Genomic DNA, 22,063 nt, shown 5'->3' with positions numbered 1-22,063 from the left:
AGCTAAAGAATGGTGATGGATTAAACCCAGATCAGTTGACTGGGGGTGAGTGTTTGATTTGCTCAAACGCTCCGTCCATCATCCCCTTTTGTATCGCTTTGTTCGCCCTAAGTGTGGCAGGGTATGCTCAGACGTGAGTCCCTTGCTCACTTGGCCACTGGACTCAAGATAGCCTGGCTGATGAGGATTATGAATCCGAAACCGGTCCCAGGATGCTTGTTTCATGTCCAGGGAAGACATGGCTTGGCAGTTCGGGCTGGACTGTTCCCATGAGGCACAGGGTCAGACTGATTTGCATATAGCCATGTCTGAACTGGGGTGGCCGAGTGAGCTAAAGAATGGTGATGGATTAAACCCAGATCAGTTGACTGGGGGTGAGTGTTTGATTTGCTCAAACGCTCCGTCCATCATCCCCTTTTGTATCGCTTTGTTCGCCCTAAGTGTGGCAGGGTATGCTCAGACGTGAGTCCCTTGCTCACTTGGCCACTGGACTCAAGATAGCCTGGCTGATGAGGATTATGAATCCGAAACCGGTCCCAGGATGCTTGTTTCCGGTCCAGGGAAGACATGGCTTGGCAGTTCGGGCTGGACTGTTCCCATGAGGCACAGGGTCAGACTGATTTGCATATAGCCATGTCTGAACTGGGGTGGCCGAGTGAGCTAAAGAATGGTGATGGATTAAACCCAGATCAGTTGACTGGGGGTGAGTGTTTGATTTGCTCAAACGCTCCGTCCATCATCCCCTTTTGTATCGCTTTGTTCGCCCTAAGTGTGGCAGGGTATGCTCAGACGTGAGTCCCTTGCTCACTTGGCCACTGGACTCAAGATAGCCTGGCTGATGAGGATTATGAATCCGAAACCGGTCCCAGGATGCTCGTTTCCGGTCCAGGGAAGACATGGCTTGGCAGTTCGGGCTGGACTGTTCCCATGAGGCACAGGGTCAGACTGATTTGCATATAGCCATGTCTGAACTGGGGTGGCTGAGTGAGCTAAAGAATGGTGATGGATTAAACCCAGATCAGTTGACTGGGGGTGAGTGTTTGATTTGCTCAAACGCTCCGTCCATCATCCCCTTTTGTATCGATAGAATCTTAAATAACAGGACCACAGCGATCCTCCACCACAAGTGCCAGCTCTTGTAAATTCTCACAAGTGTCATCTAACTCCTTGACTTTTACTAATCTGTCCTTTGACATATAAACTTTGGCCAAATGTCACTGTTACAGTTCTGACCTGTAATATTCGTTGCCTTGCACATGGTACTAAAAGAAGTATGGTCAGTAGCACCACAATGGTAACATTTAATTATTCTAGAACTTATTTTCTAAGATGTAGATTGGGGTTGTAATTTGTCATTAGATCTGTCCTGTGATTGACTCTTCTCACTAGATGTCACTTTAGTTTCTTCCTCCACTGGCATGCACACCTCCGACGCTTGAATGTTCTTTAGTGAGTCACTACCAGTATTCTTATCCATCTCCTTTATTACTTGGAGTGTGTGCTCCAAACCCTTGGCAATCTGTATGGCCTCTTTAAATGTGGGATTCTTTATCAATAACTTCTCTTTCATCCTTTTATTATTCGTGCACCTTATTATTTGATCTCCTATGAGAGAATCACATTTTCAAATTGGCATATTAGTGTTAGACCCCTTAAAGCTGGCACGTTAGATGCACTGTCTTCATGTACTCTCATTATACGAGAAAAAATCTTGTGACGTTCCAACACAAAGTTTACCTTTGCTATAAAATGTACATCCAACATTTGGAAAGTCATTTCATAAATATTGTTGGGCTAACCATCTCCCATACCATAAGAGATCTCTGAATATCTTCACACAATTGCCTTACTGTGATGTCCAGATAATGGAGTAAAATTGCTTGCCTTATTGGGCCATATTTGTCAGCACCAATTGCCAACATGTAAGTGATAAACAATTTACTCTATTGTTTCCATGGTATCAACGGCTCACTCGGAGTGGGACGGAACGTTGACAGCGGATCTAAACCCTTCTCAGCCATCAAGTTCAGTATGCCCCTCTGTAACTTCAAAAAATAAATAAATAAATATATATATATATATATATATATATATATATATATATATATATATATATTCACACACTCCCCCGCAACGGAAAAGTGAGCCGCACTCGCAACGTTGCTTGTTAATTAATATTTAATTTCTTCATTTGTGTAGTACCGTGGCAATCCTGAAACGTTTCGTTCTTCGACGAATCTTCGTGAAATTTTCAAAATGAATAGCCTGCTGAATTCAGCTGCGGTGTTAAAAGTTTCAGGGTGATTCGTCAAACGGGGGCCAAGAAAAAGGGGGGGTCCCAAAATACTTTTTCTCCATGGTAATTTTCATAGGAATCTTTAGACACAGCTACAGCCCGAACTGCTGAACGAAATTACAACAACTTTGGCAAAAGGGTAGATCTTGGTTCAGAAATCACTCTTTTTGTTAAATGGTGTAAGTCCGTTTAGCAGTTCCTGAGAAATTTAAAAAAAAATCAGATATCTAAATATGGACGCAAATGATGCGCAAACCCTCCCGATCTCGTGCCTAGGATCTGATTGGCTGCCAACAGTTCCAACCAGGAAGTGTTGGCAGCAGTCTTGTGACTCTGTTGAACCGAGTCACAAGTAAAAAGGTAAAAAAAGGATACAAATCAAGAAAAGGGGGCAGGGTAGAAACACCCTGACCCCCTAGGCCTGGTCAGGGTGTCCCACAGGGACCCTCATGGCCCAAAAAAGCATTTTTTGAACATTTTCAGTGGATTTACGTTGGGTGCCTGAATCTGACTGAAATTTATTTTAGAAACGAAGTACGGGCTCCAGTACTTCGTTATCTTTAAGCCAGGACCCGGGGGCAATTATCTAAATAGATGCATTGTCCCGAGCGGGCCCCTGCATGTCCTGGGGACCACCACCTCCCAGGGACTTATAAAATTTGTACGGAAGGCTGTGAGGCCCCCCCACAACCCCAGGAACTGCCACCTCCCCGGGGCTACATTCTAATTGAAGTGCATGGGGGCTCCTGCCCCCATGCCGCCCTGGGGACTGCCAGCTCCATTGGGCTTTTTTTCTGTATGAAGGTTATGGGGGTCCCATGCACCCCCGGGGACCACCACCTCGCCGGGGCTCTGTTTGTAAAATGAGGGGGTCAGCCTGGGGACCGCCACCTCTCTGGGGCTTTGTTTTTAATTGAAAGGCCTGGGGGGAGCTCATGCCCCCGCAGCCCCGGGGACTACACCTCCCTGGGGCTGGACACATCATGAGAAGGAGTCACGCGGACCCCCTCCAGGAGCCCTCCATGGTCCTGGGGACCACCATCCTCCAGGGCTGACTCCAGCAATGTCCCGGGGTGTTCACCCTCGGGACATTGCAGTTTGCTATGGCATAGCAGGAGCTCTGCTCCTGAATGCCATAGCAAACTCTGCTTTGCTTCCATAAAGCCAAGTAGAATTGCTTTTGGGCAAAGGGAGCTGCATGTTAGCAGCTCCCTTTGTCCAAAAGCAATGCTGGCTCCACCAGGAGGCGTGGAGCCGGCAGGGACTGCGGGAGAACTTGGTGCTTCCCGTGGTCCTCAACGAAAGGCTAGGTCCCGGGGGATGGTGTCCCCGGGGCCAAAAATGGCCTGGGGAGAGGGGCCACTCACCTGCCTCCCTTTAAAAAAATAATTAATTTAAAAAATGGCCGAGCTCTGGGGGATGGGGTCCCCGGTCCCGAAATTGGCCTGGGGAGTGTGCCGCATGGATCCCCTTCCTTTTCCCCCAAAAATAAAATAAATATAGGCCTAGCCCCAGGGGATGGGGTGCCCAGGGCTAAAATAGACCATGGAGGGGGGCACTGCGAGCCCCCTCCCTTTTTATTTACTAAACTTTTATTTTAAAAGGGGTTAGGCCCCAGGGGATGGAGGGCCCACAGCCCCGTCCTTGGAACCAGCAACGCACAGAGGCCCCACCCCCATTCTGCAATACTCTGCAAACGCGTCTCCTGCGCACTCTTGGTTGTAGGAGGATGTCCCACGTTGCTGCTGAGGGTCCTTAGGGGCCACCTAGCCCACCAGGTACCTCCAGTAAGCCCCACACAGTGGGATCGAAGAGAGGTGGTCAGAGGAAATGCCCCTTTTTACAGATACTAATAAATACTTACTCTCCTATACACTCACTGACACAAGCAAATACTCACCCATATAGCCACTCTCACAATCACAATCACTCACTCACACATACAGTCACTTATATACTCCAACACTCAAATATACTGCCTTTCACATATGCAGTTACTTACCCATATACTACTGAGACACCCATTCACTCACTGACAGTCACACGCGCAATCACTCACCCATACATCCCCTCGCAGATATACTCATTACCCCATACACCCAGTGAATCACCCACTCACACATCTAGCAGTGAGTCACACCCCCCTCACCCACCCACACAATCAGACACCCATAGAGGTACACAGACAATCAATCAATAACCCATATAATACTCATGTAGCTACTCAACAACTTGCAGACTGATACAGACACTCATACAGATTAGTCACTCACCCATACATTCACTGAGACACATATAATCACTTCCTTATACAGTCAATCGTGCACCCACTAAATCATCCATACAGACACTCATGCTTCTATGCACCTTGATGTATTTATATATGTAACATTCTTAAACTTTTTAGAAACACTCACAGTCACTGGATGATGTCAGCAGTGATGTCATCAGTAATGCCATTTGAGATGTCACCAGTGATGTCATCAGTGATGTTACTGACCATGTCATGAGTAATGTAATATGCAACGTCATGAGCAGTGCATTGTGGGGGCGTGAGTTATAGTTAGCTCAGCTAACTATAACAGCTGAATTCCTCTGGTTTTGAATGAGTGAAATGTCAGCCTAACTATAACATTACTGTAACATGTCTTTTTTTCATTGAATATCTAAGATTTGTTAAATGCTAATTTCTAACTATAACGTCCCTGAAACCTGTATTGTTTTTCAGTGAATATATATATGCACGAACTCATCGCATGAGGAAGAAATTATTTGTGACGGAGTTCGTTTCGTTTCCTGTACCTATAATATACGCCATATATCACCATGTCTGCCACCGTGTTGAGAAGTAGGGAGCAGGCTGCCCTATCAGTATTCGTCACCCCGGCTGGGGGGGCGACAGCTCCGACAATACTGGGAAATGCCGCAAGTACAACCACCCCTAATGTTCGCGACTTGTTTCGTAAATTAGAGAAACTTATGAAAAAAGAAATTTCCAAATGGTGGGAAAACAAGTCTCTATCTATGTACCTGGAAGTTGGTCGCGTACCACGTGGCCTCAGAATCACTCTCGCACCTAGCTATGATGGTCCCGATCCACTAATGCTCGAGAAATGGGCAGCAACCAATCTGGAATGCTTGGCTAAACTCATGGCAATTTTGGTGGAATTTGCCGAGAGTGATCGAGCAAAGATTCAAAAAGAGGTGGAGTTAGTGGAATCGGAACTGGAAGAGCTAGGTGAAAATGATGCAGTCATGAAGAAAATGAGGGATGAAATGGAATCTCGGCTTGCTAAGGAGGAGGATATCATAAAGAAGCGCAAAGCTTTCAAATTTGAAAGAGACCGACTAGATTATCTAAATGGCCATATTTTTACCTTTGCTCGTAAGTTTGAAAATAGAGGGAACCAATCAGGTACTGGCAGCCTTGGGAATACAACAAAAGGCAATATGAGTGCAACCTCATCTATCAGTCTGAGCTCCACTGAGGGAAGTGAAGTAGATGGGAGGCAACAAGATACTCCGGTGGGGTTTATCGCACTCACGCCCGCACAGGAGGTACAACGCCTATGCGAAGCCAGGCGAGAGACTCTAAGACCGAGAGCCAAATTCTCCCAAACAGGACAAGGGCGAACCGCAAACGGGCAGAGCGGAGACGATGCCACAAAAAGAAGTGGGGGGGCAAACAAAAAGAAGAACCAACGGAGATGGGCGAACAAAAAGCAGGGGAACCAACAGGGTCCCCCTCAATAATAAATCTAACAAACACCATCTTAACCCCCAAAGAGACCAAAATTCTGAGCCTAGGACTATCCTTCTGTCCACCGCGATCCTTTGACTATGCAGGAACTCGCATGGATGCCTATAGGTTCGTAAGAAAATTAAAACTGACTAAATTTCATCGTCTTCGACCAAACAAAAAGGCCATTACAGAATCACCAACAAGTCCTATACTTTTATCAGTGGGAGACGCTCCCTCCTTTGAAGAAATTTGGGAATTACAAAACGAACAAGGAGAGACCTCATCTTCTACCATGCCGAATATGATTCCTGGGCCCAATATATCTCGAACACCATTCAAGCCCAAATCCACCTTCAACCCAATTTCCCTTCATGATAACTTAGATATCTATCAGGACCTAATGGCAGAGGATCTCAAAAAACTCCATATCAACACGAACAAAAAGAGCCAAGCAATTGCGAGACAGAACCAGTGCTATAATCTATTGGTCAAGAAATTGAGAACAAATGAGAATTTGGTGGTGAAACAAGCAGATAAGGGGGGCAACATTGTCCTCTGGGGACGTGACAAATATCTAGCAGAAGCGGAAAAACAGCTAGGGGATACATCCTGCTACCGTAAAACCAACATCATCATAATCAGAACGGCCTGGAATGAACTCAATAGAAAACTCATTGGCTGGCGCAGTAGTGGGCTAATCACCTTGGACGAACTAAAGTTTCTAAAGAAGGAATTCCCGGTGATACCTACATTTTACCTTCTGCTGAAGGTCCACAAGGATTCTCTTGCCCCACCAGGAAGGCCAATAATATCGGCGATCAACAGTGCGACGGAAAACCTTTCAAGGTACATTGACTATTTTTTGCAAGAATGGGTGAAAGGATTGAACTCTTATATAAGAGATACTACTGACTTTTTATGTAAATTGTCTCAGCTTTGCTGGAAAGAGAACTATATTGATGACACTGGACATATGTTCTCTTTATACCTCCATAAGACATATGGATGGCTTGAAGGCAGTTCAATTCTTCCTAGATAAGCGTCCTCTGCATAATGTCCAACACAATAGAATGCTTATGGGAATGTTACAAATTTGTCTGCAACAAAACTTTTTTACCTTTGGTGGCCAAGCCTATCAACAACTTAGAGGGGTGGCCATGGGGTCTTGCTTCTCCCCTAGCTTTGCATGTCTACACATGGGGCTGTGGGAGGAGCAGACCCTCATGGGACAGCACAGAACAATCGTTGAACAGAATATAGTACTGTACCTCAGATATATAGACGATCTTTTCTTTGTCTGGAGTGGTTCAATGGAAAGTGCTGTTGATTTTGTTGCGAAACTAAATACTAATGATGTAAATTTGGAGTTCACTTCGACAATAAGTAACGTCTCAGTGCAGTTTCTGGATGTAGAAGTTTATATTGACAAAGACAATAATAAACTAGAAACTAGATTGCATAGGAAGATTACCGCCGGTAACACCTTGTTACATGCCTCGAGCAATCATCCACGTCATTTAATATGCAGCATCCCCTATGGGGAGATGTTGCGTATTAAGCGCATTTGTAGCACTGAAAATGAATGCAAACTAGCTCAAGAAATGTGCAGAATGAGGTTTTTGGAGAGAGGTTACAGTCGTAAAATGGTAGATGAGGCTATAACTAAAACTACTAGACTGACCCGAGAACAACTATTAGGGAACTGCCCAGGGAACAATGATATGGTTGAGACTCGACCAATAATTAATGAAACAGTACAGTGTAGATCCATTGTAACATACAGTCAACAACATGCTGAAATACGTAAGATCTTTTCACGTAATTGGAACTTGGTCAAAGGGGATCCTGTAATTGGTGATCTAGTGAAAAATAGACCTGAGATCACCTTCAGGAAATCTCCATCATTAGGCAATGCTATTGTCAGTAGTACTATGGACGTTCCCAAAAAATGGTGGGAACGGATTACGGGTTTCAAAAAATGCCAGAGCTGTAAGGCTTGCAAACATGGCATTAATAAAACCCATTTCATCAGTCCTTTCCATGATACTCCTATTGCCATCAGACAGAAATTGGGATGCAAAACTGAGTATGTGGTGTATATACTACTGTGCCCTTGCGGTTTACAGTATGTTGGGAGTACTCGTCTCCCTGCCCACAAGCGCATCCTACAACATCTGCGAGCGATTTTAGGGAAAGACCAGTCTTACCCCGTGGCGAGACATTTTGAAAAATGTCACCAAAGTAATCCAGATCTTTTAAAATACTATCTGGTGGACTCTGTTTTACCTTTAAGGAGGGGAGGAGACAGAAATGGAAAATTACGTCTCTTAGAAACACGTTATATCCTCGAACTTAATAGTAAACAGCCTGGGGGACTGAACTGCAGTGAAGATCTTTACACATGCCTATGATCAACTACGGTAATATAGAACAATCTTGTTGGCACCAGTATGTCTTATGAGCAAAAGAACATCCCTGTATATATGTATATCAGGCAGCCTGAATAAATCTATAATCCTATTGAATAATAGGTTGAATTTTAATGCACTGTCACTTTAACAAAGATCTTAATTGACGACCCCCAAGGAAGCACAAAGTAGAAAGTAGGAATTCACATAGGATCCAGGTTATCAAATGGAGTTTTTAATTGCTTTAACCCACTGTGGTATAATTTTGCATTGAATCAGGAATCATATTCTTATGTGAATCACTATCATTTATAAGCTTTAGGCCGCATACTGATATTAAATGTCCTAAAAATAGAAGAAGCAGAAGGATGATCAACCTATAAGAATAATAGGTCTGCTATTCGAGATTTTTCTCTACACAGAAAACTAAGGACAATGTGATATTTTGTAAATGTGGTGTAAATATATGAAATTTGGAATATGTTTTTTAAGGAAACAAATTTTTCTTTTATGAAAATATTCTTATCGGGCTTTCCCTTTTATATATATGCCTGCCTACAGCCCTAGATAATATTTGAGGACAGTGATAAAAAGAATATATACGCACAATGAAATTACATTACTGATTCAAGCCTACGGCTTAATGTGTAAATATTGCAATATTAGAGCACTATGCTCAGAACTCCGTTTTGTTTATTTATTTACTTGTGAATGGATGTATATCACTTTAAATTTGAAAAAAAGACATAGTATTGATCATGTGACTTTCCACACTACTTATGTCACTTCCTTTCTTCTCCGCATGACATGTGATCAAGCCTCGGCTGAGGCGAAACGCGTCATGGCGACTGGTGGGCTGTTATTCACGAAATAAACGCACTGGAAACGAGAGCACCGAGTTTGTGGCTTTTTTCAAACTTCGTTATCAACGGGAGCGGATGCCAAGTTGGTTTCGAACTACTGTGAATATATATATATATATATATTACCTACTGACCGTCGCCCGTAGGTAGTTATAGTTAAGAAAAAGTTTCCATAGGAAAAGCATTTTTTGATTTGCTTATAACTTTGGCGTTGTTTGACGAATCTTTACGAAATTTTCCAAAATAATTCTTTTTTCAGATCAGCTCCTATCTTCCAAAGTTTGGGGGTGATTCGTCAAGGGGAGCTGAGAAAAAAGGGGGGTCCCAAAACATATTTTCTCCATGCAATTTCCATAGTGAACTTTAGACAAGGCTACAGGTCAAACTGCTGAACGAAATTATGCCAAATTTGGCAGGGAGAAAGGTCTTGGTCGAGAAGCACGCTTTTGTTTAAATGGTGTAAATCCGTTCAGTAGTTTTTGAGAAATCTCAAAATTTACAGATATCGATATTTGAGAATTCTGACATCTGATTGGCTGAGACGTTACGAGCACGAGCTTGCGGTTCATTGGCTGTGTATGGTTGAAACTAGGAAGTTTTGGCAGCCATTTTGTGACTCAGTTGAAAGGAGTAGGGGAAAAAAAGAGAAAAATTGTATAAGAGTGTATAGTAGGAACACTGTGGACTTAGTTTAAGTAGTCTGTTCAGTGTAGAGGCAGGGAGTTTGAATGTTGCGTAGGCCTTGGAAATCACGTCCGCAGAACAATGGTGCACGGTATTTCAGCAAGGTTGCGTTGTCTCTGGAAATCCCGTCGGGAAAACAATGCACCGTATTGCGGCAAACAGTATGTAGGGTGCACACACAGGTAGTCTGAATGTTGCGTAGGCCGTGGAAATCATGTCCGCAATACAACAACGCGTGGTATTGCAGCAATGTTCAGTAGGCTTGTGGAAATCATATCGGGAACAAAACAATGCTCCATATTGTGGCCTTTCTTTAACATAATGCGCAGTAATGTTTACTTATAATGCAGTGTTCACTTTTATCACGGATAGTTAGAGGAAATTTAATATTATGTGGGAGGGCGTGTTCTGTCCCTGTGTATGGAACAAATTGAACGTTTAATTTTCTGAGGTATTCCAACAACGAGGTTAATGTTCATTGGCTGCGAACCATTGAAAGTAGGAGTGTTGCCAGCCATTCCCTTCCCCTCCGCGGAGTAGCAGGGGCATCTGATTGGCTGACGTGTTACAAGCAGGACCTTCCCAAGCTTAATGTTCATTGGCTGTAAAACATTGCAAGTAGAAGTGTTGTCAGGGGTTCCCTCCCCTCCGCGGAGTATCAGGGACATCTGATTCGGTAACGTGTTCCAAGAAGGACCTTCCCAAGCTTAATGTTCATTGGCTGTGAAGCATTAAAAGTAGAAGTGTAGGCAGCCATTCCCTCCCCCTCTGCGGAACACCATGGACATTTTATTCGCTAAAGAGTTCTAAGTACAAGTTTGCTCCTTATTGGGTAGGAACGGTACACTGTTGTCAGCCATTTTGTGATGCACTTCAAAGGAGTACAGGAAAAAAGTAGGAGAGGGTAGGAACACTATTAACTCTGTACACTAGTCACAAGGTGGTGGACAGGGACTGTGAATGTAAAAATTGTTTTTTATATATTTTAAGGGCCATTTTTATAATTTGCGTACGGCCTACAAATGACAGCGGAAAAATAACAGAGTGTGATGCAGTCCTCTTTTTATTAAGTCCGAGGGTGGGATACTTCACAGGGGCACTATTTAGTTAGAATGTGGTGTTTACTTTTCTGACGGGGATGTGTGGGTGCGCTGCAAAATTTTCAGTCAAGGTTTGAAACAGTTTTTATTAAGCAATCACAAATATCTTTTCTTAGGAAAGTGAAGCTGTATATATCAGAGGGGTGACAAATAAAAACGGAATTCATAAAATATCCCTAAAGCGTGGCCACACTCTGCCTTTTTTTGCCTATAGTTTATAAAAGTGTTGCTCCATATTCTTGTTAATATAAAAGGGCATCAGTAACTTTTAGATCAAGTAGAAAAGAAGTGCTACAAGAAACACTCCCGCACTACATCATCTCAGGTCACAACAACAATAACAAGTAAAAAGCATTTAGACACAAATTACGTCATATTACATAGAAATGTACGCTTTATCAAAATATTAAATGAAGCACTATGTATACAATTTTTCTTTTAGCAACTACTTTTTATAAAACATTAGCAGTGTTATAAGCTGTGAGGTAGTAAGTTATCAACGGAAATGACTGTAGTATATGTTGTTAATTTCTCGCACAGATAGATCTCCAACCCCTTTGAACTACTATAAAGTCACAGTATTAAAATATACAGGGTGAGTTTATAGTATTTCACAGGAGAACAAAAATTAGGACCACAACAAAAAAATCTAAATTTTTACAATTTCTATTCTGTGGAAGTCGGGAAATATCTGTTGTAGTGCTTAGAGGTCGCTCACTACTCTGCTAAGAGATCACAGACTCCTTTAAGAACATATAACATAGTAGTATGATATACACTACTATTGGTATATATTCTATAGGGAGAAGGAGAATAGGAACCACAACAGAGAAAAAGAGAAATACTAAAATATAATTCAGAAATGTAGGGTTTATCAAAGGCATTCAGTAAGAAAGTATCTATGCAAACAATCTTTTTTTAAAGTGCAATTCCGAAAAAATATTCTCACTGTAAAAATATCCGATCAAGTAAGTTATAAAGTTCAGTAAGCTGTATTTCAGATGGTTTAGTCCTGGCGCCAACAAATCTCAAACTCTTGTTGTCTGAAAAAATAACACTGTACTACAATATACAGAGTGTCACTGATGCCAGAAAATAGGAAAAGGAAAATAAAGTCATGACCACAAAAAAAGATGAATACCGAAATATTTTCCAGCTGTGAATATGTTCAATGCTTCTTTTCTCCGGAACTTCGAAATCTTTTTTCTTTGCGTCGACGGCTCATGAACTCCACTGAGGTCAGTATAAATGTGACTATTACAATATACATACTCACACTATATGATCTCAGGGGGAAACAGAGTAAAAAGGAGAAGCTGCTGACGTTACATATAAATCTTTAATCTTCGCGCCCACGGGTCACAAACACCTCGGAGGTCAAGTATAGTGTCAATATTATAATATACAAAGTCACACTATATGAGCTGAAAGGAGCGAGAAAAGGAACAGTGTTTTCTCTATTCTGTCTGTTTCTGAATACAAGCTGCTGACGTTACATATAAATGGCAAAAACTATCAATAATACTTTTCTAAATACAAATCTTTAAATAATCACAAATAGCTACGTATTATAAATATCTGATATGCCATAATCAAACAACTTACAACTCCGTAATATGTTTTGTTGTCACAAAAGAAGAATCCGACGCTAGAAAACGGAACCTGCATCACAGAATGGACACAAGTAAATAACTCGCAAAAATAAAACTAATCGATCAACGGGTGTGGTTTATATACTTTTTGGTTATTGAGTAGTCTATGTAAGGAACATGTGGCTCCGCCCATTTAGATGTCACGTGTTACAGTTGACACATGCTCACGTTTTCACTGTTTAACTTGTGCACGTGTTGGGAAAAGTTACAAAATGTGAAGCGGTAAAGGTTTCGATTTCTATCCTCACATGTATAAGCTCCTTAATGTGTACATACATTGGAGAGCTTAAAAACTGTTACCCGGCAAACTGTGTCATTTCATTTCTCGTGACTAAAAACATCTATTAATTGCCTTAATTGCAAATGGAATATATAAAAAAAATCGATCAGAATACAAGAAAAAAAAGTGCTAATATTTCTCATCACTACGGTTTTAAATTTAAAAAATGGCAGTATTTGTAAAGCGTACAGCTACCTCCAGAGAGGTGTCCAGGCGCTCGGGGCGTCGGGAAGATTAAGCAACGTATTGCCCACAGTGACATAGTGGAGGGCTAAAGTGCCTCCGAAGCCGGGAATCGGACTGTGAACGCTGGTGTTCGAAGTCAGGTATCATAGCTGGTGCATCACACTTTTTCCACACTTAGATGTTAATTAGTGCTAATTACATTTTAAACATTGTTAAATCATAACTTATAAAGGCTACTGTTACAGTTAGTTTTTCACTACAAAAAGTATGCACGTTATTTTTTTATTTACTTAAAAACAATATAGGTTTCAGGGACATTGTAGTTAGAAATTAGATTAATAACATTTTCGAAATTCACTGAAAAAGCCATAGATTTTAAAAACGTTATAGTTAGAAATTAGCATTTAAAAAACCTTAGAAATTCACTGAAAAAAAGCACAGATTTTAGGCATCTTATAGTTAGTTGGACATTTCACTCGTACGAAACCAGAGAAATTCGGCCGTTATAGTTACTTCAGCTAACTATAACTCGCGCCCGGAAAGTGCACTGCTGATGATGTCACATATTACATCATTCATGACATGGTCAGTGACATCACTGATGACAAATTTCCCAAAATGGGGGGAGAGGTATATGAATAAGGGCAATCACCACTCCTAATGAGTAGTAGGTCCAGTAACAGCGCTGCCCTCAAAGAGCGAATGAATAGAAGAAATGCTGTGCTGTTCCTAAATATTATGTAGGAAGGTACGTGTCACTATGGTGTGTAGGATGTTTGAAGGTCTCATGAGTCCTACCTTTGGGCATCCATTTTGTTGGATATAATGCCCTCACACACCCTTTCAGGTGTCATGCTTCATCATCTGGGCTTGCTCCTCATTGGGTCGGCGGTGCAATACCCAACGGGCAACACCTCAAAGAGGGGCTCTTTGGCGGAGATCTTCAATCCAACAGCTGTATAGATGAAGTGCGGGTGTGGGGCCACGAGAGAGTAGACGTGTAAATGTGAGTTTAAAATAAAGCTAGAGGTACCATAAGAGAAAGTTTATTCTGAGGGTCCCCTGCTCTAATTAAAATAAACCTGAAAGGGTAAACAGACAAAATATCGACTTCAAAATATCGAATGGACAAAATATCGACTTCAAAATATAGAATGGACAAAATATCGAATGGACAGAATATAGTCATCAAAAATATCGTTTTTAAGGTAAGCAATGTAATATCGAATTTTAAAAATATAGAAAGTCAAAATATCGAAGTATATAATATAGGTTAATAAAATTATCGAATTTTTAATAATATTCAATTTTTTATAGTGTTTTTTATGTTATTATATGTGTGAAAAGTGTGTATTTATGTTATAATTTATTTTAATTAATGAATTTTATGTTATTTTATTTTTGCGTAATTTAATTCTGTAGCGGGTTGTGGGTTTATAGGGGAATAGGGTGGGAAGTAATTTAATTATAATTAATTAAATATGTAAATTTATTTATTGGTATTTATTTTGAATTAATTGTTAGTTAATTTTTATTTGGTAATTAATTAAATTTTAATTGCCAATTAATTTTATTTAATTGATTAATTGATAATTATGTTATTTTACTAATTTATTTTCTGTAGCGGGTTGTGGGTTTATAGGGGAATAGGGTGGGAAGTAATTTAATTATAATTAATTAAATGTGTAAATGTATTTATTGGTATTGTTTTTGAATTAATTGTTAATTAATTTTTATTTGGTAATTAATTACATTTTAATTGCCAAATAATTTTATTTAATTAAATAATTGATAATTATGTTAATTTTACTAATGTATTTTCTGTAGTGGGTTGTGTGTTTATAGCGGAATAGGGTGGGAAGTAATTTAATTATAAATAATTTTATAATTTATTTATGTATTTGTATTTATTTTGAATTATTATTATTTTATTTTTTTTTAAATCTTTTTATTAAAAGTTTTTATTTTTTTTATTTTTTAATTTTACATGCAAGTCACGGCAGCCTACTTCAAACAAGAGGAATAACAAAAGAGAGAAAAAAAAAGAAAAAAAAAACCCCAAAAGAAAAGCAAAAGATAACAATCCAGGCTCTAAAAACATAAATCATATCAAGGGCGTAACAGACAGTCTTCATATAAAGTTACTAGCAAAATACTTTTCCTTATATTACATATATTTTCTCATGTACAGTTAAACCATAATCAATTGTCTAATGATATCTTTCTCCCAAAGTTTCAGAGGAGACATCTGAGTACCTTATAGATCAACATGGGTCTCGAGTTTTTACTCATGTCCTAACTTCAATTCGTTCATTCGAATTCCCCCTCTTTCCATCGTGTAATGGGGTCCCATATTAGCTTACCCAATCTCTTTCCCCTTTTCCCCTTTCTTGCATAAATCTCTCTCTCCATATTATACATTGTTATTAATTTGGCCAACCAATAATGAAAAGTAGGAGGAATAGGGTCTATCCATGCAAACGCTATACATAGTCTCATAACTGATGTTGCTACAAATAAGAATTCCCCCCCGCTTTGCAAATGCTCAACCTCCTCGTTCACTCCTAATAGGATTATTGCGGGGGTTAACAAAATTTCAGTTCCTAATATGTTATTTATAAAACCTTCAATGTCTTTTTTAAATGAATATAAATGAGGACACGTTGCAAACACATGCGCCAGATCAGCTTCCGCGCTTCCACACCTGTAGCACTTAATGCCCACTGTGCCCCCCCATTGAGCTATTTTTGCAGGGGTGTGATATAGATGATACAGCGTTTTATAATGTTGTGCTTGTAATGCTGCCGAGCAAAGCAACGAATATCCTTTTTCTAAAGAAATACCAAAACTCTCCCCGCTAATATCAAGATTATTTTTCCATTTATCTGTCCATTTTTCAAGATCATCCTGTTTTGACTTAATCAATTCAGCATAAAACCTCTTGATTGTACAGTCTTCGCCTGACTGGATCACATCCATAACCGGGTAACACCTAAACCCCAATGGTCCCCCCCTTTTACTCAATAAGAAACTCCTTATTTGTAAATATTTAAAAAAAAATGCCTAGTATCTAACTTAAATCTTGCCTGAAGTTCTGAAAATTGACAAATCCCTTGTTCCCCCATTACATCCCCTATTCTTCTAATTCCCTTACTTTCCCATTCTGTAAATGTAAGCCCCGAAAAGATCTCTTGTGGAAAATTTGGATTATCTGTAAATCTAGTATATATATTATATTTCCCCAAACCCGCTCTTTTAATAAAACTTTTCCAAACTGTGCATGCTGCTATAAGCGTCTTAAACCTTGTCCTTTTATAATAACTGGCCTCTGTATATTTCAGCAACACGTTCTCTGCTTCTGTTCCCAAGGCTACCCCATAAATTGCAAGCGTCCCAAACTCACTCCAATCTTCTAACTCTGCCCCTCCGAGTAAACCTACCATGTTTTGAAGAGCAGCTGCCCAATAATAAAGCCTTAAATCTGGTACTCCCCATCCTCCCCTCTCCCTTGGAAGTGTCATAAACCTAAGGGCCCTTCTAGTTTTCCCTTTTGCCCAGATAAATCTATTAATTATATGCTCTAATTTTTTTAATAAATTAACATCAAATAACAAAGGAATTGCTCTAAATAAGTATAAAAATTTTGGGAGGACCAGCATTTTTATTATATTCGTCCGCCCCACAATTGACTTGTGTAAGTTATCCCATCTATCCAGGTCTTTCTGCACTTTCCTTTAGGGGGGAGATATTCTTCTCTACCAGGGAATCCAAATCAGCCGAGATAGTTACACCTAAATATATTCCTGTCTGTGACACTCGGTTGTCTGTACAAGTAGTGTAGGAGTTTTTAATTATCTGAGTTTTAGACGTATTTAATTTGTAGCCCGAAATCTTTCCAAATTTCAACGCCTCAATTTCAACTTGCTCTATGGATTCGGTAGGGGTTGGAGTGATTATGGCGACATCGTCCGCGTATGCTAGAATTTTACAATGCCCGATACGTGTTAATAGTGGTGTAATCAGTTCGCACGCCTCTATTTTGCGAATAAATGGGTCCATATATATGGCAAATAGAAGCGGTGAGCAGGGGCACCCCTGTCTTGTACCTCTTTTTATTCGAATCTGTCCCGTATTCCCAGCATTCACACGGAGAGTCGCTACTGGGTTTAAGTATAATGCCTGGATCGCTTTGAGGAATCCCTGTTTAATACCAGATCTTTCTAATACATACCAAAGATATTCCCAGGAGACCCGATCAAATGCCTTTTCTGCATCAAGTAACATTACTGCCATTGGGTCTCCTGTGACTGTTGTGACATCAAGTAAGGTTATTACCTTGCGTGTATGGTGGGTAGTGCCCCTTCCTGGTATGAAACCATGTTGAACACTACTGACCATTTTGTCAACCACTCTTGCAAGTCTTAATGCTAATGCTTTGGAAAATACTTTGGCATCTGAATTTATTAAAGTGATGGGCCTATAAGAACCTGTTTCCTCCGGAGTCTTTCCTTTTTTCAGTATTACTACCATCTCTGCGCCCCCCCATGATTTGGGGATGAGCTCACACAGCTGTGCCTGCTGCATTATCTTTAGTATATCTCCCTCCAAAATGTCCCAAAACACCTTATAAAATTCAATAGGTATTTGATCGGGGCCCGCTGCTTTCCCTGAAGGAAGTTTCCATACTGCATCCTTAATTTCTTCTGCCTGCAGAATCCCCTCTAGACCCTCTGCGTCCTCCTCCTCTAGTATATCTACTGGAATCTCCTGGAGATACTCCAGGAAGTCCTCTTTAATTCTCTGGGTATCTCCACCTGCTAATTCATCATCATATAATTTCTCATAAAAAGTCCTAAATACCTCCCTTATTTCCTCCGAGTCTGTGTGCCCCCTACCTGATACATCCCTAATCTCTCTCACTGTTCCTGACGCTTCTTGCTGCCTAGTCCGGGTAGCCAGAGTTCTCCCTACTGACTCGCTAAATTCATAACACTTCTCCCTTTTGGTTGTATATATTTTAGCCGCCTTACTAGCTATATCACTCTCTGCTTCGCCTTTTGCTTTCAAAAGTTCTATCAAGGCACTGTCCAGTCGTGTCCCAGTCAAAATGCATTTTTCTAGCTCCTCCTCAGCCTTAACTACTTTTTCTAGTAACTCTAAGTTCCTCAGCTGTTCCTGCTTCCGCTTATAAGAATTAAAACTCATCGTTTCCCCCCGGACCCCTGCCTTGAAGGCGTCCCAGACCACCCCTACCCCAGCACTACCCCTATTAACCTAAAAAAAATCGCTAATCCATTTATTCATGTGTTCTATATAAGTATCCTCTTTTAGCAGCCCTCTTTCAAAAGTCCAGTTTGTATATTGTCTAGCATTTATTTTCGTTACCATTGTGAGCACTAAGGGATTATGGTCGCTAAGGATCCGTGGTAACCTGTCTATCCTTGAATTTGATACAATAGTACTTGAAACAAAGAAATAATCTAATCTGGCACAAGTTCGATGTGGAGCTGAGTAGTACGTAAAGCCTTTATTATCCAGTCTCTTTTTCCCCCAAACATCTGAAAGAGCATTATTTAGAACTAGGCTTTGTAAGGCTTGGATTACTCTCTTCTTCCTACCTTGGTACTTTCCAAAGGAGCCCGATCCTAGTCCGTCTGCCCCATTTATGTTAAGATCCCCAGCCAAAATAATTTTAGGCGCCCAAGTGGCTAATTCCACATCTAGAAATTGAAAGATCTCTGGATCATCCTCCCTTGAGCCGTAAACAGTTACTAGCGTTGTCCACTCCCCATCTATCAAACATTCAATCATAGCCCATCTTCCCCATTGATCCTGTGCTTTCTTCCTAATCAAAATATTTTTATTCCTAGCTAAAATTGCTACCCCTCTCTTTTTTACCCCTTGTCTAGAATTTACTAATAAGTGAAACCCTAGTTGACTAAGAAAATATACTTGTGTATCCATAACATGTGTTTCTTGAATAAAAACAAAGTCCACGTTCATTTGCTTTAAGGCTACTGATATGTTTGATCTCTTTTGAACATCATTTAACCCACATACGTTCCAAGTTACACACCTAATACCATAACTAAATTTGTGAAGTAACACCCCCACCATGTAATCCCACATATACCCTAACCCCCTGTGACTTCCGATATCTTATATAGTCTCTTACATCAACGTATAACAGCTTTCTTCCTTGAATCCTCCGTCTCCTTGCCCACTCTTCCTTTTCTCCTACTACTCCCTCTAAGATACATGTTACTCTTATGTGTCGTGCCGTGCCCTGCACCCCCCTTTGTTTCCCCCCACCCACCCCTCACCTCCCTCCCCTCCCTCCCTTACTGGCAAATAGGTCAATCCTGACCTATATGTGACAGCCGAACCCCCCCTAGGGAGCTTCCCTCAGCCACCCCTCCGTAATCATTCTTCTTAAACCCTTAAGTTAAAAGGTGTACTGGCCTCATCCTTTCTATTTATTTCTGTGTCATGTGTGCTGTTTGTCTTATGGCTATGACCCGATCGTCTTGCGTATTCCCTTCCCTTTGAGCCCTCTCCTCCCGAAGGAGGTCAGATATTCCTGTGCTACTATCTCAGAGAAAAATACTCTGAACTGGCCATTACGTCCTATTTTAAGGCGAGAGGGAAACATTAAGTACACTTCACACCCTACATTCTGAAATGGTATTATAAGTTGCCTCATACGCCATCTTCTCTCCACTGTTGTGTGGCAAAAATCCGGACGTGCAAAAAAAGTTATGTCCTTAAAAGTTCGTTTTTTCATTGGCTTTGCCATCATGATTATTTCTTCTCTTAATAGATAATTTCCCACATATACCAAAATAGCTCTTGCTCTGGAGCCTGCATTACTCTTTTTTCTGTAGGAGAGGAAACCGATGTGCTCGCTGCACCTCCTTGTCCCAGTCCCATTTATCCAACTCTTAATTGCTAATTAATTAATTGTTAATTTGTAATTAATTTGTATTAATAGGTAACTAATTGTAATAATTAATTTTAATTTGTATTTTTAATTGATTAATTATTATATTATATTAAATTGGTAATTACTTTTAATTAATTTTTTAGAGATAATAATATATATATATATATTTTAAATAATATATGAAGTATTTACTTTCCCTACTGTTGCACTCACTGGAGTGGGAATAGTAATTTTTACCCCTACGCTATCCAACGCTTTACCTACTGTTGCACTCTCTGGAGTGGGAATAGTAATTTTTACCCCTACGCTATCCAACACTTTCCCTACTGTTGCACTCTCTGGAGTGGGAATAGTAATTTTTACCCCTACGCTATCCACCGCTTTCCCTACTGTTGCACTCTCTGGAGTGGGAATAGTAATTTTTACCCCTACGCTATCCAACGCTTTCCCTACTGTTGCACTCTCTGGAGTGGGAATAGTAATTTTTACCCCTACGCTATCCCACGCTTTCCCTACTGTTGCACTCACTGGAGTGGGATTAGTAATTTTTACCCCTACGCTATCCAACGCTTTCCCTACTGTTGCACTCTCTGGAGTGGGAATAGTAATTTTTACCCCTACGCTATCCAACGCTTTCCCTACTGTTGCACTCTCTGGAGTGGGAATAGTAATTTTTATCCCTACGCTATCCAACGCTTTCCCTACTGTTGCTCTCACTGGAGTGGGAATAGTAATTTTTACCCCTATGCTATCCAACGCTTTCCCTACTATTGCACTCTCTGGAGTGGGAATAGTAATTTTTACCCCTACGCTATCCAACGCTTTCCCTACTGTTGCACTCACTGGAGTGGGAATAGTAATTTTTACCCCTACGCTATCCAACGCTTTCCCTACTGTTGCACTCTCTGGAGTGGGAATAGTAATTTTTACACTCCCGCTATCCTACGGTAATAATATTATATATTTTTAATAATATTATGTTAATATATATATATGTTTTAACAAATACAATTTTATTATTATTTTTTTATAACTTAAATTAATTATTTAATAATTTTAAGTTTATTTAAGTAATAATAAGTATATTTTAGTTATTTATATATATATATTTTTTTTATTTGACATTATTTTTAAGAAATTCGATATTTTTCAAAGTATATATTTTTAAACGATATTTTGGAGTCGATATTTTTGTACTTACCTGTTTGTAGATAGGATTTTGATATTTAGTCTGTCTATATTTTGGCATCGATATTTTTAGTAGTCTATATTTTGTCCCTCGATATTATGTCAGTGATCCATCTGAAAGGTACTCGCTGGAATATTATGCTTCCAGTAGCGGGTTCCGTTCCAGTGTGTACTTTTAGTAGGTCGACATGTTTCTCGCTTTTGTCTACTAACTAGTGATTCTTCAAGACCAAAACTAGATATAAGAAGCAAGTATCTGAAATATTCACTGTCTATGTAAAAGTGTTCTCACTAGTGTCAAATGAAAAGTGTACAGACTAGTGGAGTTATGTACAGAAACAAGTTATCCCTGTAATAATACCTGTGTTGGGCTGCGTCTACCTAATCAGTATGATCTACAGGCAATAACAGTATCCAGCGGGTAAAGCATCAGGTAAAACCATCCATATGTGGTTGTGTATCCCTGTGCTGACTCGTTCGGCACCTACCCCTCGCCGCCGGATCCGGCTACTGGAAGCATAATATTCCAGCGAGTACCTTTCTCGGTTTAATCAGTATACGCTGTAACACGTTTCAGCACTTCCTGCCTTGCTCACACAGCAATCATAATCTCTCCATACAGTTTAAAAAGCAGAGTCAAAAGGTCACATGATTCATAGTTCCAAATGGACATGGAAGACAGACTGGAACAGTATTGAAATGACAATGATAGGACTAACTA

Source organism: Lissotriton helveticus, chromosome 5_1, assembly GCF_964261635.1.
Source record: "Lissotriton helveticus chromosome 5_1, aLisHel1.1, whole genome shotgun sequence".
NCBI lineage: Eukaryota > Metazoa > Chordata > Amphibia > Caudata > Salamandridae > Lissotriton > Lissotriton helveticus.
The sequence above is the reverse complement of the archived record's forward strand: the minus strand, read 5'-3'. Positions refer to the sequence as shown.